General features: G+C 46.2%; 1 protein-coding gene across 1 annotated transcript in view; it reads left to right on the top strand.

Annotated features, from left to right (window-relative positions):
* Positions 1–20,077, top strand: part of Maml3 (mastermind-like transcriptional coactivator 3) — a 417,347-nt gene that overhangs the window by 339,733 nt on the left and 57,537 nt on the right. The gene's annotated exons all lie outside the window — the stretch shown is intronic.

Raw genomic sequence — 20,077 nt, 5'->3', positions numbered from 1 at the left:
ACCCTACTTAGTTTTCTTTAGAGGAACCTGAGAATGCCCGGCCTAAGGAAGACAGTGTTGCTACTTCCCTTCCTTGGGTTTCGGAGTTCTTCTCAAACTTCTGTTTTCCCTTCATGCACACACAGTGCACACTTGATGGTCACCTTGATCATTAGACCACTTATAGCATGAAGTTGATTCGTGGTGTTGGGTAACATTTTCTTAAGAATCACTTGAAGGGATTCTTAAGAACAACAGAGACAACAAATCAAACTTTAAACTCATGGAAGAAATTGGCTTTAGAATTTGGTTGTTTCATTATGTGAAGTTCTTTACACGCAAAATTTGGTCCAGGGAATACAGGCCAGGTTGTTGGGCTTTTTTTTTTTTCCTTCATTATGTTCTTCGAAACTTGGACATTAGGGGACCAGGGCTGATAGTAGAGCTGGCAAGGGTTGGAATGCTCCTACTAGCCACAGAACAGAAGAAAGTTCTGGAAGGGACCTCTCACACCCATGCGTAAGACTAAGCTGCTTTAACTAATTACTTAGAGACCCAGACATCCAACTTCTTTTAATCTGCCTAGATAAGAAAAGAAAACGTATTAGACATTGGAGTTTAGCAGATTTAATGGGTGAAGGTCATAAATGAGCCAGGAAAAGGATCGAGAATTATAAAGATGATAGCACCTGAGAACCAAGGTTGTCTGACTCAGCGTGCATGCACACACACACACACACACACACACACACACAAACACACACACCACACACACACACACACACACACACACACCACACACACACAAACACACACACCACACACACACACAAACACACACACAAACACACACACAAACACACACACCACACACACACACACAAACACACACACCACACACACACACACACACACACACACACACAGCACCTAAGGAAATACTCAAGTTATCCACTGACCTCCACATGACTATGCATGCACAAACACACATATGTACATGAGCACACAAGCAAGCAGTGGAGAATCAGGACTATAATAGGGGATGCATTTAAAGGACTAGAGTTGTGTGTCTCAGTGGGAATGGCTCATCTAGCTAATGTGAGTCTGTTTTCAAGTACTTAAAAATAGGAGGATGCATTTATACAGTCCTGTTAAGGTAGACAACCTCCTTAGCTCAGTACCAACCAGAAGTGTGCTGATTTTATCTCATTTGGGAAATCAGACTGAGAAGAAGATGCTGAGAAATTGGTGAAATGTCAACCTGGAGAATTTTCCCATCTGAACTGGGAGAAATTGGGGCTTTTGTTGAATTGACCATGACCTGTTTTTTAGATTGTCATTGATGAATGATGTGACACTTGTCGGGATTTTCAGGTAAACGACTATTGGAGCATGCTTAGTGGCCAGTGATCCGTGGGTTTAACCACAGAGGCTGAGGCAGGTAACAGCTGTGGCCTTTCTGTGGCTTTTGTCTTTCCAATGCATCTAACAGTAGGGTTGAAACAGGATCAGTACCAAAGAGCAGTGGCAGGCTATATAACTTCTCGTGCTCATCTCTGCAGAGTCCTGCACAGCTGCTTCTGGGATTGAACTTTGTTCAGAGTTTAGCCATCTATGATTATGGATAGAATATCAGAAATGAAATTTACCTTGAAGGTCCCTGGGTTGAGTTCAGTTCGATCTTTTGAGGGTTTTGTTTTTGGTTTGTTTGTTGTGTTTTTGTGGTGCTGGGGAATCAAGCCCACAGGTTTCATATGTGCTGGACAAGTTCTACCAATGAACTCCAACCCCAGCTCCTTTTTGGACATTTGGAAATAGTCAACATTAACTCACGTTTTACTGACAGCAATTTTTATAAGGCTCAACATAGTATGTAGACTTACTTCAAATAAGTATTTTGCACCAGTGCTCAAAATAAGTGGATTTTCTTTTTGAACTCCCATAAACATGATGTGGAAACTCGATTACAGAAACAGTGCCATGCTTCTGTGAGCAGCCCCTCCCTCTTTTTTGTGTTAGCATCTGAACGTTTTCAAGCAGATTCTAGGCTTCAATAGCTTTGCCACCTTCATAGTTGAGTCTCTAACAATTCTAAATACCAGTATCTCTAGCATAGCCATTAAAGTACTTCGTCCTTAGTTACAGCATCACAAAACCACTGGGTATGATTGGTTTTTAAGGAGGTCATCCCTAAAATTGGCTGTTACGTTTAAGTGTGACGTCTTCGAAGTGTCCTTGATAGGGTCAAGGGCTTAAGTGAATGTTTACTGCATTCGTTCCATTCCTCTCGTTCAAGTATCTAATTGGCAAACTCCAGCCATTATGCCTCGCGCCTTCATGCAGGGTCTGTGTTCACAAACAGTAAAATGGCCCCTGCTGGGCCCCTCCACCCGTGTGCTCACAGCCCAACCCGCAGTGCCCTCCCTCTCTTCTCGGTGTCCTTTCTGCCAACGGATGCCACTTCCCATCAAGGATATAGCATGTGTATTATATCTCCTTTCATCTAGAGTGGCAATCCACTCCTTCCTGTTTTATTATGTGACCCTGGCTTGTTGAAGAGACTTGTCAGTTGCCTTGTGAAATGGCCTGAACTGATATGTTCAGGGTCCTGTGATGTTATTAGCTGTCAAGAGATTCTCACCAGGGCCTGTCACCTGGTTCTCCAGATACCCAGCTCAGCATCCCACATAGCAGCGTGAACCTGCAGATGTGTCTGACATTCCAAGAACCAGGACATCAGCTGACTGGACTGTGGTTGGTTAAATGTCACCACCTGGATATGACTCTGTCTTACCACGGCTTCCGTTCCCTTAAAACAATGCTGACCACCAGGAGTGATGGCACGTGCTTTGAATTCCTGCACTCAGGAGGCAGAGACAGACAGATCTCTGTCAGTTCACAGTCAGACAAGACTACCTAGTGAAACCCATACCAAATAAAAATAAAACAATGCTAACTTTGAGATTAAACCCTAAAGGGGGGTTTTACACGACATACATGTTTTAAGCCGTGACACCCAATTAAAAGCCGCCGTCTCCACAGAGAACCTCAAGGTCACTGACCACTCGCAGGAGTCTGAGTGCTGTGACGTCATCACTGCAGGGTACCCTGACGAGCCTGTGAGGTGTCAGCCCATTGTACGGATGAGAAAATTGGATTTATGGAAATTAAATAGCCAGCCTAAGGTTATCAAGATTAGCAGCTTATTGATGGAGAGCATTGCCTAATACGTACAATGTCAGGAGTCTTCTTCCAGCACCGGAGGTTGGGGGAGGGGAGGGGAGGGGAGGGGAGGGGAGAAACCTTCTCTCATAAGGCTTTGTCCATGCCCAGGAGTCATACAGACAGTGAGGTCTAGGAAACCTAATTTCTGAGTCTTTGCTGTAGCTGCCATTAATCCAGTCTTACTTGCCACCTGCCACACTCAAGTGGCCACTATTCTTTTGTTTGCTGGGTTTTTGTTTTTCTGTTTGGGTTTTTATTTTTGAGGCAGGGCCTCTGTTTCATGCTCACCTCGAGCTCCCTTTTTAAACTAGGACGACCTTGAACTTCTGATCATCCTGCCCCCAAATCTCATCATGTTCCACCACTCCAGGTTTAGAAGGAGGGAACCCAGGGCCTGGTGCACAGGCAAGCACTGTAGCAACTGAACTCTGTTCCCAATCCTGGAGAAAACGTTTTCTCATGTGGTATGTAATATTTCAAAGTCTGCTAACTGTAAACGCCTTCTGCTGCTGGTATAGAGGGACACCACTGTCACCGCCGATGGATGGGTCACTGTGGCATCAGGTTTCATATAGGTTAGGGTCAGATGAGACACCCAGTGACCTGTCCAGAGCCTCACTGAATGCTTGGCTGGCTTCTCAACACATTCGTGTCATCGGACTTTCCTGTGGTGGACTGATTCTTTCAGAAAGTGGGGGTCCTCGGAGTTTCCCCCACAGAGAGTCAATAAGGCCTGCAGCCGGAAGGACCTCTTCCATGCTGGGTGACGCCTGGGAAGACAGCGCATTTCTGGATCCGTGTAGGATCTTTGGACCAGCTGGGCTTCATTTCAGAATCTACTGCTGTCATTACAAAAGAGCTGTTTTCTCTCTAATCTGTGTGCCACGTTGCAGCAATTTTCATCAAAAATATATTAAGCCCCTGCTGTAAATTGGCCCCACACACCCTTGTCAGACATGCGAAGCGTAAAATGTCTTCTTTTTTTTCTCCAGTTTTTCCCTCTCTAAAGCCCTACTAGATAGCAATGGTTCCTAAAGCCGCTAACAGTCGTCCCATCAGTAAGCCCAGGATTATAACACAGAATGATTTGCTCCAGCAGGAAAACACTGACTTGTCCTTTGTTTACCCCACCCCAAAAAAATTTAAAGAGAAGTCACACTACAAAAAAAAAAAGTCTGATCCACCCCTCATGCCCAACTTCTATGAAATTTCACCTCAAACTATATACCCAAGAGAAATAAGTTTTCCACCCTCGAAGAGGTACCACTCCCATCATCCCCCTTCTCTGCCCAGGGGCTTATGGCTTGTGACGTGCAAGGCGGGCACCCGAGTGAGGAGTGAGATTCTGGGTATTTGAGAGAGGTGTTTGTCTGGGACGCATGTCACTCTGTGGCAGGCTTCTGTCGTTCCTCGTGCGTGCGCGTAGCTCTGTGTACAGACCTGAATCGGAACCCACCTGGGGAGCTCTTCTAGAGTGATTTACAACCTTTCAGACGTGTTTTATATACTGACAACCGTAGTCCTGCCGGTGGTCAGTGGGGTCAGCCTGAAGTGTCCTCAGGAAGGGATCGCCATGACGATGGATGCTCCTCTACTGTTTGCAGCCTTTGTCTCTGAGGAAAAGGACTTGTCAGGCTGCTGCCAAGGGGGTCTGACGGTTTTCTGAAGAAGGCAGACCATTCCTTACCAGAAAATGGGACTTTCTAAAGATCCTCTCCACTTTCTCTTATGAAAGAGAAAGCAAGAATGGTGGAGTTTTAAACATCCCTCAGGAACACCTGTAACAAAATAGATTGTGACAATTTAACGGGAAATTGCCTTAGAGCGTCTTAGAGTTAAAAACCTGCTAATTTCACCCCGAACCCTCACTAAAATGTATTCAAAAATGTTTCATGTACAATACACACAACACATAAAGTATGACCTCCTCTAACTGAATCCAGATTTAGCCAGTATCCTTCTACTCCGTGTAATGAGCAGAAGGCTGTGTCTGAAGGGGCTTCCGTTTGCTTGCTTGGCTCTCGCTCTTCAGTATCGTGTCTGTGACACTCGCACTCTGCAGGTCTATTGTTGGGTTGGGACTTTTTTTTTATTAGTATTACTAATGAAGTTCCAAGTTAGACAGTTTCTCGGGCTTACCCAAAGTTCAGAATGTATTATTGACATACCTGACAGGTGCCATGCACGTCGTGTATCTTGTCAACTGTGCCTTCTCACCCAACAGCGCGGCTGTCCTTTCTGAGCTCTCGGCAAGATGAGGTGTAATGGAACCTTTGCCACTTTTTGAGAAGAGAGAACTGTATTGCTAAAGCAGAAGAATGTTGCCTGCCTGCCTGCCTGTCTCTCTGTCTGTCTATCTATCTATCTATCTATCTATCTATCTATCTATCTATCTATCTATCTACCTACCTACCTACCTACCTACCTATCTCCTCTTTCTTATCTCCCTACCCCCTCTAAGATTTTAGCTGTTGGAATGTTCTAGCTACCATTGCTCACCTTCCTTCCAAACTGCGCCTTCGAGGCAGACCACCTCATGGTACCTGACCACTCACTGTGTGAAGTTGTGTGATCTTGGTCAGCAGCACGGAAGAGCAGACCATGGTGGGCAGGGCCATTAGCTAGAACCAGGTACGGATGTGTTCTTCCAGCCTGGACATTTGACCCCCCAAAGCTATATCTTAGCTACAAACTGGCAGCTCCCCAAGAAATTGTTCTGGGGGCTAGAAGAGAACAGGCCATGCCTGGCTCATCTCAAGGCCACCTCAGTAGGTCTTAGCATTTGTGACGGAAAGTGAAGGAGCTATCAGGATGCAGCCGGAAGAAGCCAGGCTTGCATGCATGGAACCTGTGGGCTCAGTGACTGTCCCCCACCCTCAGAGCCATTCCGTGTGCCTCCTTAGTTCCACGACAGGGAACACGAGGGCAGAGCGGTGGTGTTTGGATAAAATGCCTGATGACCGCTGTTTCCTCAGACGTGCAGTGTTCTGTCTTGGAGCATGAGCAGTGAACAGCGATGTTATAGTTTTTGATGGAGGATTAATCACTTTAAAAATGAAGGGCGTTGGATGTCATCTTTCTTTGATAATGATTTATGGGTTACCTCAGGTCACAGTGAAGGCAGGGAGTCTTGGTCACAAGTATTGATCTTCTGCAAAGGCCTTCTCTTTAAACAATACTTCCAAGCAAGGTGTTCCAGCCAGTGTTAAAGGGGCTAGTCGAGGTATTTTGTCTTTTTGTTTTTATTAGTAATGTATCGTCAGTGTACAATGACAATGATGTTCTCAAAATCACTGGTAGATACTACAGGTGGAACATTCAAACATCAGCCTTGGGTGGTCAGGTAGCCTAGGGCTGGGGAGAGAGCTAGGTTGCTAAAATGTTTACTTCAAAATGTAAGGACTTGAGTTCAATTCCCAAGGCCCAGGCTTAATTTAAAAAAAAAAAAAAAAAAACAACCTCATGCATGGCAGCACAAACTTGTAATCCCAGCTCTGGGGAATTGGAGGTTCGTGGATCCCTGGAGTTCACTAACCACTTATTCTAATCTACTTAGAAAGTTCCAGGCCAGTGAAGAACAGTACCCAAGGTCATCAGCTCACCTCCATATAGGTGTGCAGCGACACACACAAACCACTCATACACAGAGAAGTTTGTTAATCAAACCTGAGCAGATTTAGAAGGTACACCCAGCCATCTGCAATTAGAACTTTGTGTCTGTCCTCAGTATGTTATTTGGGTGCTTTGAGATTTGGGTGCTTTGAGGGTAGTAGAATCGTGTGTGTGTGTGTGTGTGTGTGTGTGTGTGTGTGTGTGTGTGTGTTGTATCTGAAAATTGTTAGACAGCCACAGAACCCTGGGAACCATCATGTCTGGAAAAGCAAACTAAAGGTACCACTAGGACTCTCTCAGCATGAAATGCCACTGAGACTATCAAGATGCCACCCACCAAAATGTGTCATTTCCATTTTTCTCTCCTTGTCTGCTTGGATTCAAAGCCTAGAGCTAATGTTCACATGGCCAGGGTCAGATGCACATATTTGGCAGTTTCACAGCCAACGGTGATGGTGAAGAAACTCGAGAGCTCTTAGGAAGAGGAAGGCTAACTAGCTTCCAGAAATGTCCTCTATAGGGAGACTCTGAGCCACAGCATATCTCCCTGTTTAGATCTCTGCTCTGAACAGGGCGTTGGTCTTTTCCAGGAATCTAAGAGCATCACGTGTGTAAAGTATGCTGTATAATTCAGACCAGAACAGATTGCCTGTGTAATCTTGGTTAGTTCACTTAACCTCTGTGAAAGGGTATTACTGCAGAATGTTCCTAACTCACACTATATTCATTCACAAGAAACATAAATTAATATCAAAGTTCCAGCTCAAATATTTGAAACCTAATTAGTGTTCAGATATCATCTTAAGTTTCAGTCACAAAAATATCTATATTGTTTTGTTTTGTTTCTTCAGACAAAGTCTTGCTATGTAGCCCAGGCTTGCACTGAACTCAACAATCCCCCTGCCTCAGTCTCCTGAGTGCTGGGTGACAGGTAAGCCAAACGCAGCTATACCATTTTTTAATATGCTATCTGTAAAGGGTCTCATTACCTCTTTGTTCTAGAAAGAACTGAAGTAGATGGCCTCTCTGGTCTCTCTTGGGTTTGTTTAATACAGTGTGCACCTCAGCCTCATTTCTTTGTATGTGACAGTAAACAAGGTTTTCATCTGCCTTGTCCCCATTTCCACCAGCAGATTGCCCAGTTGGACTCCAAGTAAGACTTAGCAAGGGCTCACTAAACGTTGGTTGGATTAAATTGATTTATTCACAGCAATAAAAGCATCACACTGTCTAAATTAATATTTCTCTCACCTGTAACGTACATCTGCCTAAATATTCTGATTCGTGGAGACCTTCTAGCAGAGAGCCTAATGACAGGGCCCATCTGTCTCCAGCAGACTGCCCTGGAAGGGAACACCCTCATCTCCCGCAGTAATGCCAGGAAGCTGGTTACTACGCAGTAGTCTACCTCAGTGAGGGAGCAATAGAGAACATATGGCTAAAACACAATGGTCTAAAATACTGCAAATATCCCCAGGCTTCAGGAATATTGGTTTTAGAATAATGTGTTCTGTAACCAAAGAACTAAATGGTTAATTTCCAGTAGGGCATTCATCAGCGTCATGAACAAAGCTCTCTTGACTATCATTTTGAAATTAAGAGTTTAAAGAGTTGAAAGTGTATGTAGCCAAACGGTACAGACTTGCCTCTCGTGTACAGGAGCCCAGACTTGAGTGCTTGCTAGAACTGAAGGTGATTTCTTGGAAACCATAAAGTAAAAACTGTATATGTGGAGGGGAATTGTGACTTGCAATAAAACACTGTTCATTAATGTGCTGGGTACTGAACTCAGAACCTCAACAGGCTAGACAAGCCTTCTACCACTGACCCTCTCTGACACTTCCTTTGTACTATTGCAGGGAGAATTTATTCACAATTTGATAAGATAATGAGATAATCTGTCTGAACAGTGAGTGTCCTGTTTAATTCCAGCACGAGGTGATACTTCATAAATTTTAAAGATGTATGTATGACTAATGTTCTGTGATTGTAAAACTTCTGAAATCAGGTATTATCGAGAGCTTCAAAAATATTTAAGCAAAATGTCTATCAAATTACCTCCCAGACTAAATTAATGTCCTATAAGTTAGTCTGTTTAGTTTTTGTTAATGTGGTACTTACTTTGTAAAGTATTTTTAGTTAGAGGTTTGTGTGTGTGTGTGTGTGTGTGTGTGTGTGTGTGTGTGTGTGTGTGTGTGTGAGTGCACTGAGCTTGGAGGCCAGAAGGGGGCGTCATGCTCATAGCCTGGAGCTATTGCTATGGGTGGTTTTGCACTGCCAACAGCGGGACATCATCCACCTTTAAAAAGCGGGACATTCTACTATGTGCAGCCCAGACAAACCCTGACAGCATTATGCCAAATGTAATAAGTGAGACCCAACAGAGTAAATAGCACCCAGTACCCTTCAGATGAGGTATTTAGGTTAGGAAAATTCATAAGGCTAAAAGTGCAAGAGATGTTTCCAGAAATTCAGGGCAAAACGTAATGGTGACTAATGGGTGCAGGTTTTCTCTAAGGGCTTCAAAAAAACTCTTAGTGGATGGAAGGGAGTTGCACAGTACTGTGAATGTGCTAATGCTACTGAACGCTTACAAAGGGTTCAAATGGGACATTTAGAAAAAATATATATATACATATATATGTATGTATATATATCTCACAATTGAAAAAGGTGATTTGCTTATACATGGTGCAAAATAAGATTACAGAGGCCGTAAAACACAAGAGGATGGACAGTCACCTGCTGGCGTCTTCACTAGTGTTGTTACTGGCCCATTTGAGCTGTGTTCGTGGAACGTATGGGAGGCCATGTTCCTGCAGGGCTTTGTGTGATTCTCATCACAGCTTTGAGAAATTCTCTTTTTATTGCTTCAACTGGACACACAAAGGACCTGAAGTCTATAGGTTTCTCATCACTATCCTGAGAGATACCCTGGGTATGATGAAGCCACCTCCCAGCATCCCTGTCCTCCCCTCTTCCTTCTCTTCCTCTTCCTCTTCCTCTTCCTCTTCCTCTTCCTCCTCCTCTCCAGGTACTTGTTCTTAGCCTTCATCATTGACTCCTCTTCTCCACTCTCCCTTCATGATGCCTTGAAACAAAATGGTGAGCCCACTGGACAAAAGCTGCCCACCTCCTTTTCTTTCCCTGTTTCACTTTCTTTGTTGGGTGACACATTTGGTTTCAAACCTCAGGACAGTGACTTTGGGTACAGGTCTATCCCTGGAGCTAATCTACTTCATTCCAGAAGTGAATGCCGTTCCGTCTCATCGGGTCACTAGAGTAAAGCAGACCATTCTCATAGCTGGGCGGCGGGTCCCTTATCCCACTCTGCTTCCTGCTTGCATCTGTCTGCCTGTACAGGGAGCCAGCCCTTCAGCCTTGTTGACCCCTCAGGGAGTTGCTCATTAACAGTGCCTGAATGACCACAGCTTCCCACTTGAGCTTGTAGACAAGATCTGAATGTCCCTTGTGCCAAGCCGTTATTTGCTTGGCCAGATAAACAGACATCTCCTGAAATTATCACATGGTGCTTTAGCCCAGCACATTCCAGATCTATGGAAAATCTGCACGAGCTTCTCAGTCCTTCAGAAGGAGAAGGAGAAGGAGAAGGAGAGGGAGAGGGAGAGGGAGAGGGAGAGGGAGAGGGAGAGGGAGAGAGAGAGAGAGAGAGAGAGAGAGAGAGAGAGAGAGAGAGAGATCTGCTATCTGTTCAAATACTTCCTTTAAAAGCTGATTACATGTTCTTTGAACAGAAAATGTTGGTGCCTCCACAAACTTATAGGCTATGGTAAAAAATTGTTATGAACACCCTCAGCTTCCATATGGGCATCCAAGCCTTGCTTCACATTTGGGGTCTAGACCCTTCCCCAGCCCTGATTAGATACCGTACTCCCATGTCAGTGCAGGGAGTTCCTGTTAGGATATTAACACATGCATCTGTATTACTGCTCGTTGTGTGATCAAAACTTGTTTAAGGGACAGTTTATAGGGTTTTTCTCTCCATCTTCTCAGTCTGGCTTTTTGTTTGAAGTCATCCAACAAATGAATTGCAATGAACTTGTTGATCTCTAAGGCCACTTGTCTAGCATTAAAGGGCTCTGGTTACATGAAAGCAACTGAAGCCCAGTCTTCTATGTCCATAAGAATTAGATGTGACCTCACTTTCCTCCCAGCCTCAGTCCCACAGTAGAGTCTTGAACAGGCGAGTTCCTTTTTGACTCTCATCTGAACGTTCAGAACTGAGGGGTCCAGGGCTAATGCGGTAGCCTTGGTCGTCAAGAATGCACCTTTCTGCCATTTTTTTCTCTCTTTGCTTACTGTCCACCATGGCTTGAGCTCTGACTGTAAGTGCAAGTGAGTTCCAGGCAGGGAACCTGTTCTGGGAGTAAAAGGCAGTGACTCTTTCTCTGTGGGAATGTCTAAAGCAAACTGGCCCAAAGTGACATTACATCACATAGGCCAAAACATGGGTTTGGGACCATCTCTGTGGGCAGGGAGGTTGAAGATTATAGCTGTAAGCAGGAGAAAGAACTTGGAAAACCATGAGCAGTCTCAGCCCTATTGGAGGAGTTTATTCTGTCTGTTGTAAGGTCTTCCTCAGGCTGTGGAGAGGTTCCAAGTCAGACAGAAGCAAAGACGAGAGAGAAGGCACAAGACGTTGTACTTCCCTGACACTCAAGAAAATTACTCTGAACAATTACCCAATGAGCTGAGCTCACTTCTGTTCAATTGAAGTGTGTGTGTGTTTATGTTATATAAATATCTGTATATAAAATATACATTTATGTAAATATATTATGTGTATTTAGATTATATATAAAGATAATAATTACTGTTATTGCTTAATTATTAAGAGAAAAGCCTTCAGTCTGGGAAGATCACTCATTGATCACAGCATTTGGCATACAGGCATGTGAGTTCAAATCCCCAAAACCCGGGGAACTGTGCCTCTGTAATCCCAGGGCCTACATAGGGCAATGGAGGAAGAGCCAGGGAAATCCCGAGAGCCTTGTGGGACAGCCAGCTGGCACACCCAGCGGGGACAACAAAGATCCCGTCCTGTGGTTAGATGGTGAAGAGCCACACCAGAAGCTGTCTTCTGACCTCCCTGTGCAAGCTGTGGGCTAAGCCTCCTGCACTTGCACACACACATGAACACAGACACATATAAATCCAGACCTGATACCCCCAGGAGGAGGAAGGCAGAGCGAATGGCCTTCAGGGCCTCCACTCGTCTACCCTGCTGCCCCTCCTGCTCACCAAGGAAGCCAGAGTCAAAGGGGACCTGTCAGCAGCTAAGCAACCAGTTTCGGTTCCTCCCCAAGCTTGCCTCATGACATCCGAAAACATGGAGAAAGTTTCTCGGGGCCACATGTGACTTCAGAGCTTGTCCTCGGGAGTCACCTCATAAATTTGGGGGGATACTTTACATATCACCATTTTCATGATATCCCTCTTAAAGCCTTAGTTCCCAAAGGGTGAGGAGAATCTGAGGCCAAAGCACTCAGGTGGAGAGTTGAGTAGGAATAGACACAGTTAATAAAAAATTAAGGATTGCTAGGAGACACTTTGGGCAAAGCTAAGCAAACTGGGGGATTGGGGAGCGTGAAGGTAGATGAAATCTAATTTGGTTAAGTGTAAAGCAGTGCACTGTGGGAGAAATCATGTGAGTGTCTCATAATCTCTGATCAGCTCTGAACTCATAGCAGAGTAAGTTAAGAGTCGTGGTCCATAACTTGGGGGATGCCTGTCTAATATGCAACAACAATTTAAAAAGCCAATAGGATGCTGGGGGCTTACAAGAAAAAATAATATCGAAAACTTAAGGTAATGGATAAAACATTAGTGCTATTCTGTGTCCAGTCTAGGTTATCCAGAGACCTATTAAATCCCAGGAAAGGGACTTGAAAATCATTTAGAAAAGAAGTTAGGCTCGGGGTTTGTAGAAGTTTACTGACTTGGAGGAGGAAGGAGGCGGAAGTGTCATCCAGAAGACAGGGCCAGCTTTGGAAGGCTGTTTCTGGATTGGTTCTTCTACTGTCGTGAGGTGGGGAAAGGTGGCACTTAGTGAATGCTTCAGTAAGACCCAGAGGGATGCTTTCCCGGGATTTTTTGACTGGAGATTTCCCTGCTTGGGCTAGGAATGTGTATTTGCTAAGGGCACAGGATTACATAAACATTTGTCTCCAATCAGGGTAGAGCGGGCAGGTAGTAGACAAGATGTTCTCTGTGGGGTGCTGGGTCCAGCGAAGGTTTGGACAGGGGTGGTGTAGCCCAAGGCTTACTGCTGGTCAGAGACCAGAACCAACAGGCTCGGTGGTCAGACCCAAGGAGGAATGTATGTTTCTTTTGGGGTTTTGTTAGTTCTCAGGGGGACTTTTGGAGGTTTTTCTTTGTTTTTTTGTTTTTTTGTTTTTTTGGTTTTTTGTTTTTTTTTTTTTTTTTTTTTTTTTTTGAGGCAGGGTATTACACTGTAATCCAGGCTTGGTTGATGTTTGCTCTGTAGCCCAGATTAGTTTTAAACTCACAGCAATCCTTCTGCTTCAGCCCCAGGGGATGGGTAGAAATGCCTGTGCTACTACATTTCTGATGTGTTGGAATACTTATTTTTGCTTCTAACTGTACTCTCCGTGGTTCAGTATATCCTGGGTGTTAGAAGTGGACACTCAGACACAGTTTGTGTCCTGCCCTGTCATGGCTGTCCTGGGTAGAAGGGAGTAGGGAGTCTTAACAAAACATAACTCCCTCTTCTTCCACTGGAAGCTGCGGGATCTCCTGGCCCTCACCTCACTTTGCCCTCACCCCTGAAACATACAATCTTTATACTCGCATGCTGTACATCTGAGGACCCACTCAGCCACACTGCCCACTGTAAGCATAGCCGACCCTGACCGCTCTGTGCTATCGACAGATATGTCTGCTATGGCTGACACCTCAGAGAACCGATTGATTGGTTCAAAGAAAAATCTAGAGATTTATTTGAAGGGCTAGATAGGTCCTTCCTGGCATTTTCTCAGTTCAAAATGTCAGCTCTGCCTTATGCACAGGAAGCCAAAGAGCAAATCCACTTCTGTGGAGATTTTTTCAAAACAAAACAGCCCAGTTTCCCCTGATCCCTGCGAAATCAGCATCTGGCTTGCAGGTTATGAGCCTTCTTGAAGATGTGCTAGAGAAGGAGATGCTGCAAATCCCTAAAATGCCGAGATCTCTCCTTCGTCCCTATTTACACCCTTCCTATTTACCTGCTTTTGTGGAGTTAACCAAGTACTAAAGCGAAGGGGGCTCAAACGGCAGGGCCCTCGTTACCTCAAAGAGGAAGGAGAGGTTGCAAACCTGAGATCACTATGTTGGCAGGCTCCGTTTCTTCTGAGGCCTCTTGGGTTAGAGATGGCCTTCTGTGCCTGTGTCCTAGCACAGTATCCCTTATCCGTCTATTTCCAAATTCCTTCGTCTGACATGAGCACCAGGCAGACTGGATAAGGATGGCAGCTGTTCCCACCAAACAGCCTCACTTGGAGGCGGCCTGACTAATACCATTAGTTCCGTTTGTTTCCCTTCCAGGATCTTCCCTTAAACCGTATTTTGAGAACAAATCCTTCAGTAGCCCTTTAAAATTAAGAACTCCCATGTTTCTAGTTACAGAAATAAACAAATAAAGGGCGGGCGAGATGCATGAAGGGGGCAGATCACTGAGCATTGCCTCTGGCACCGGGTAGCCATTGTTCTCGCTGGCTGAGACCTTTTCAGATAATGCTCCGCAGTGTGACTTCAGCCAGCTACAGCCTCACAACCGCGTGGGACCTGTTCCTACCAGTGGGGATCGCCACACTCCGTGTGAAAATAAAAGGCCGCAGTTTCCACGAGGTGGTTCTCTCCTCAGGAATACGGCAGTCCCAGAGCAAGCATCTGAACCATTTCACTCCCACTGACAGCCTTGCCGGCAGAATCCAGAACATAACTCCGCCTTCCTCACTTCATTTTGTGCCTGGAGTCCTGTGAACATACTATGTAATATTTTAATGTAAATAGCATAGCCCCAGACACATCTTTGAGAGCAGCATTTGACAGCACCCCAAAAGACCCGGAAGCTGTTAAGCATACATGCCTGCCCTCTGGGAACATGTGGCAGAGTGGCTGCGGTCAACCCTGGCCCCTGAGCTTGCATGCTGGTCAAGCAAGCCAGGCTCTTAAGACCCTGAAGAGCCATTCTTTCAAGGCAGCAAAGGATGGAGGCAGGAGAGCCTGGCTCCACTTTGGAAAGCCTCCCAAGTCGGATGACAGAGGAAAGTGCTGTCCCACAGCAAGCCCAGCCCACAGCAGGAGCTGAAGGAACTGGGGTCCTCTCAAGAAGAGAGGGGCAGTAGTCAATAGTGGAGTCCTTGCTTAGAAAGTAAGGAGTCTTTCAAACAAATGGAGAAAATGCCACCGTTAGGGCCTATGGGGACAGAAATGGAATCTTAAAACCAATGCTAGTACAATACAGTTCCTTTTTAACAATGAAAAGAGATCATCTCGAAAGGACATGTACATACCACACACACACACACACCAGATACCAGACATACCTATAGCCCCCCCACATTGACACACACACACACACACACACACCAGATACCAGACATACCTATAGCCCCCCCACATTGACACACACCAACACACACACACACACACACACACACACACACACACAAATAAAATGGCAGTATTCGCTCAATAGCAGCTGACGGTCATAGACACACAGACACATACATGCAGCTAGAGGTCATAGGTACAACACACACACACACAGGCAGGGGAGGGAGGGAGGAGAGAGAGAGAGAGAGAGAGAGAGAGAGAGAGAGAGAGAGAGACTGAGACTATTGGGTGCTTGCCCAATAGCAGCTGGAGGTCACAGAGAGGTCACAGAGACAAAGTCCCAGCAGACTGAGGTTAAGTCGCACCAGGAAGAGATGAGGGATGAGTGACCCAGGGCCCTACTCAGTTGTTCCTCAACAGACACAGGGCTCTCCCTGTCCTTGGAGTGGAGTTAGCTCAGCCCCTCAGCCCGTGACTTGCCAGGATTGCATGGAATGCCATTGAAGATTCGAGACAATTTTAGAAACAGGAAATTGGAAGTATGCTGCTTAAAATACTCGGGGCTGCGTGTCTCAGAAGAGCGCTTGTGTGGACGCACCCAGGCCGGCTTGTGGGCAGCCAGGGCAGCCAGGAGGCCTCAGGCTGGCCTGGCCTTGTCAGCTCCTGTCTTCCACAGAGACTGGCTTGTTAGGCATAGCCATTTTCTTTGCTTCAGAGTCAAAGCTGTCTGCCCCTTTTCTTCTCTCCTCCTGCATTGGCGGCGGCAGGGGTGGGGGCGGGGGGGGCGGTGTTATATGTGGATACTCAGAAAAATAAACATGCATTTTAATATCCACGGCTCCCCCACAGTCAGCGAGCGATTTCTTCCACCCAGGTGGAAAAAGGATAGGGCCTCTCTGACATGCTGGTTAGTCTGAAAACAGGCCGCTAAATGCATAATGAAGAGCCTCGGAGGAGTCAATCTGCATGTTAAAATGGCGTTCAGCAGCCCAGGCTGTCACACAACGTAATTTGAAGAGGAATGTGCATCCAATCAGACGGCCGCTCGCTGACTGCAGAGTTCTGGCTATTAGGATTACCTGTCTGCTGGGTGGCAGCAGGGCTTCTAAGTGGCCCCCAAATCTGTGGTGAGATGAATAGGTCCCCCCTCAACCCTACCGAGATTTGCAGAGCCAGACCGAGGCCAACATAGAGATGACCTGAAGAGGACTCCAGCAGAAAGGCGCGCTGGAGTCGGGAGATGGCGGTGATGACAGGGAGATCTTTAGCGTGGCACTCAGAGGACAGTAGCTCTAAGCAGGTCTGCAGCAACAGGCCCTGCTGGCCACAAGCCCTGCTGGAGCCACGGCCGGCCGCCACTGCAGCTACAGCCTTCTCATGAATGATGTGTACGCTTCGCTTTTGTCTCTGAACATTTGACACCAATTAGGACCTAACTCCAGGGGCAGAACTTCACAAGTACACAGGGACACTGGAAAAATGAGGTTACAGACCAGAAATGAGCCATGTGCCTGGTAAAAACCGTGTCCTGGAGGTAGCATTTACATAGGAACAGCGTGTCACTCTCTCTTCCCACAGCTCCACAACACAAAGGGGCTTTCGGAGCCATGTTGCCTTTAAGGCCCTGTACTTGGAAAGTCTGCATGGACCTTTTTTTTTTTTTTTTTTTTTTTTTTAATTCAAAATGCCCGCTGGGGCTGCAGCTAAATGCTAAGCCCTGGGGAAAGTTTCATATTAGCTGCAGGTTTCATGCCTTGCTCTCGTCTTGAGGCTCCCAAATACTGAAAATAGGCAGCCTAAAGCCAAATTTGGAGCGAAGGAAATAGCAGTAAATAACATTATAGGGTCCTTCCTCGGAGGCTTCAAATCCTCCTCTGAAAGATGGGGGGGAGGGGCTGGGGGGAACAAATGGAACCCTGGTGCCAAAAGCCACAAGCTCTGCAGCAGGTCGACCTGCCTGCAGAGAAGCCCAGTGGGCCTTTCTCCATGGGTCCCAGGCACACTGACTCTTGTCAGCCCTCCCACAGCTGCTCCCTGGCCCAGCTTGGCCCTTCATTACAGGCCAGTCTCACAAGCTAGCAGGAAGGCCACCTGCATTTAGTGTATGTATGTGGGTCCTGTTCATTTGGGAGAACCCTCCAAAGACGTCTATCCAATAGACGTTTAAGACCTAATACTTCTATTCCTTTGTCCACATGAACTGAACGTTTCACTATGCCTGGTTGGTTTAAAAGGAAAAACATCAGTGGGATTATCCCAGAAAATGTCCTGAAAAACTAATTGAGGAGTCGGCTTCACATTGCTATGACAAAGTAACTGATGCAGTTAACTTATAAAGAGAAAAAAAAGCTTTGTTTTCCTCACAGTTTTGGAGATTTTGGTCCAAGCCAAGATCTAATAACTGGCTGACCGGCCTTCTTTCCATTAACCTCCCTTTCTCCCCCTTCCCCACTATTTCCTTCAAATCTTTTTTCCTTCCTCATTTCGTGCGGTCCTTGGGCTTAAACCTTAAGCCTTGCACATGCTACCAAGCAGTCTTCTACTGGGCTACATCCTGAGCCTTGCATTCCCATGGGGGGTGGGGTGCGGGACACTCCAGGAAGGACAGCACATCATCACAGTGAGCACGAAAGGCAGAATCAACTACACACTTCATGAGCCTGTCAAGTTCCCAAAAATACCAATGACCTCAGGGTCTCCCAGTATCCCTCAAGTCCTAAAGGCTCCATCATCTTAGGGATCAACCCCCCAAAACACGCAGACCGTTAGGGCACATTCGTCTAAACCACAGCCCTCAAGGTTCTAGAGTTAAAAACGATGATCTGACCTTGTGGATGAACAAAGTGATTCATCGTTTTGTTTCCCTTCCACTTCTCAACCCGTTCCCCCGTGCTCTTGTTCCATGACGAGATTCTTCACGGCCTCTTCCCTCTCCTCCACCCAGCCCATTTCAGCCTCGCTGGACCGTATTGGTTACTTTTGCCATCACTACGACAGGATACCCAACAAAAGTGACCTAAAGGAGGAGAGAGAGGTTCATCGTGGATCACAGCCTCTGGGTAGGGAAGACATAGCAGCTAGGAAGGTGTGGCCTGTTGTGGCGGGAGCTTGTGGCTTTTTCACATCTTGGAAGATGGGGAATCAGAGAGGAGGATAGAAGCTGGGCCAGGCTTTAATCCTGAAGCCCACCTGCCTCCTGGTAGCCGGTGTCCATTGTCTGCTGGGCCTATGTCCCTTGGAAACAAGACCAGCACCTGGAAGCTAAGGCACAAATGCAAGAGCCACTGGGGGACACTGTACATTCAACCTGTAACCCGCACCAAATTGGCGATCATATTATCAGCCCATCAAAAGAGACAGGCGGCGTCTTACATGGCAGAAAATGTCATGAAGTGATCTCTGTCCTACTCAACAGTACGCTCTTCATTCTGGTCAGTCACCTTGACTTGAAGGTGTCGAGAGATTTTTGCCCAGTCTTCATTGAGAGGCCGTGTCACCATGAATGGACTAGCTGGTGTCAGAACAGGTGCCCCCGTGTCACATGTTCCAGCCGTGAAATAAGCTTGGCTTGTGCTCGGTGGCCTGGAAGTAAAGCCACACTTCACTGCGCTGTGTGAAGCCGGAGTCTCGCTGCTTTGTCCCCCGTTTGCCTACCTAGGAAATTAGGGCAATAATTAACCCTGCCTAATGCAGGAGAACAAATGAGATCAGCAGAGGGAAAAGGAGCCATGATGGGTGCGCAACGCAGATGATGCATATAAAAGTGCTCCGGGACCACGAAGGGAAGCACCTGCTGTAAACGCAGGCCAGCCACAGCACCGGGGTTGTGAGGCTCACCAAAATTAAACTGCATGAAGTTTACCAAGTTTAACAGCATGGTCCTGCCTTTCAAACTGTGTGTCTCCCTGTTTTGTGTCTGTTGGTCAGCAGGAAGGCTCTCTCTTTCCTGTGCTTGCGCTAAAGGAGCAACAACCAGGCTGTGCCTCTGGAAAACGCTGTCCCAACCCAAATAGGAAAAGGCAGTTATATTGTTACACATCAGAGAATAGTTCTGCGGTTTCCTAGGTAACTGCCCCTCACGATTATGTTTTTTATTAATGAGGTGTAACATCCCCGAGGGTCGTAAATAAGTGAAGAATTTAAAAAACTAGGAATGGAGGCGCATACCTGTAATCCCAACACTTTAGAAGCTGAGGCGGGAGGATTACATGTTTGATGCCAGCCTGAGCTACATGGCAAGACCTTGTCCCAAAACTGAAAGAAAAACATAGGAATTCCTAGTACATATCACAAGCAGCATCCAGAGAGCGAGAGTGCTGCCCTTGGGACTCTGAGTTAGTGAAGTCCATTGGCTGGAATGATAGTTTGTGAGACTAAGCACCCTGAAAGTTTAAAGCAAGGACTTGGAGGGCTATCCTCTGAGCAGAGAATTATCATAGCCTCGGTAGTTCTTGGTCTTCAAAGCGAAAGTGCATGACACCTGCACAGTCACGTACAGACAGATGATTAAAAAGACAGGTTTGTTACAAGTTCTTGTAGCAGTAGGAGAGGCTCATATAAGGTAAACACCCTCGGGTCTCCTGTGGCTGGGTGGAAGACTCACATCATGCTCTATGTTTCTACTGAGGAAATAAAAAGTTGACACTTTGTCTCAGGTATCAGAATGCTTGTACCACATCCCAGG

The sequence above is a fragment of the Rattus norvegicus genome, chromosome 2 (assembly GCF_021556685.1).
Source record: "Rattus norvegicus strain SHRSP/BbbUtx chromosome 2, alternate assembly SHRSP_T2T, whole genome shotgun sequence".
Lineage (NCBI taxonomy): Eukaryota > Metazoa > Chordata > Mammalia > Rodentia > Muridae > Rattus > Rattus norvegicus.
Note: the sequence above shows the minus strand (reverse complement) of the source record. Positions and strands in the feature narration are given on the sequence as shown.